General features: G+C 48.9%; 1 non-coding gene across 1 annotated transcript; it reads right to left on the bottom strand.

Moving 5' to 3' along the window:
- Positions 1 to 364: 364 nt before the first annotated feature.
- Pmar_PMAR023184 lies at positions 365 to 446 on the bottom strand. Its single transcript has one exon. It is a non-coding gene; the product is annotated as a tRNA-Ser (tRNA).
- Between the last annotated feature and the right edge of the window lie 504 nt (positions 447 to 950).

Raw genomic sequence — 950 nt, 5'->3', positions numbered from 1 at the left:
GGCTCACAGCATCGCGGAGCGCTCAGCAGGACGATGATATAGCTGACTGCATCTTGCATACGTAGCCCAGCGCTTGACAGACATCGGCGTAGTAATGGTATCGTCGCACTCTCGTAAGAGTCTCTTCCCAAATGATGGCTGCAACGACAGCGAATTCGCTGAAATGGTAGGGCTTATATAGGATAAGAGTTTAGAGGTAGATACATTTTTTGGGATATACATTAGTTCTCATCAATGTTCCTCAAATGTCATGCGCATCAGTTCGTTCGCACCCCACTCGTTCATAATGTCCATCGGAGTCGCTATGAGAATTCGAAAGCGAGACTGCTCAGATGTCTTGAAAACCCATACGCCATCAGACATACGACAGCGGCAGGATTCGAACCTGCGCAGGCAGAGCCTAATGGATTTCAAGTCCATCTCCTTAACCACTCGGACACGCTGTCTGGAAGACGCAGAGGATCTCATCTCTGCCCATGAGAATCGCCACCCTGTTCATGTTGCTAGAGGAGTGGCTCACAGCATCGCGGAGCGCCTCAGCAAGGACGATGATATTAAGCTGACTCGCATTCTTGCATACGTAGCCCAGCGCTTTGACAAGAACGTCGGCGTAGTAATGGTATCGTTCGCACTCTTCGTGAGAGGTCTCTTCCCAAATGATGGCTGCAACGACAGCGAATTCGCTGAAATGGTAGGGCTTATATAGGATAAGAGTCTAGAGGTAGATACATTTTTTGGGATATACATCAATTCTCATCAATGTTCCTCAAATGTCATGCGCATCAGTTCGCTCGCATCCTACTCGCTCATAATGTCCATCGGAGACGTTATGAGGATTCGAAAGCGAGACTGCTCAGATGTCTTGAAAACCCATACGCCATCAGACATACGACAGCGGCAGGATTCGAACCTGCGCAGGCATAGCCTAGTGGATTTCGAGTCCACCTCCT

Source organism: Perkinsus marinus (assembly GCF_000006405.1).
Source record: "Perkinsus marinus ATCC 50983 genomic scaffold scf_1104296977056, whole genome shotgun sequence".
In the NCBI taxonomy this organism is placed as follows: domain Eukaryota; phylum Perkinsozoa; order Perkinsida; family Perkinsidae; genus Perkinsus; species Perkinsus marinus.
Note: the sequence above shows the minus strand (reverse complement) of the source record. Positions and strands in the feature narration are given on the sequence as shown.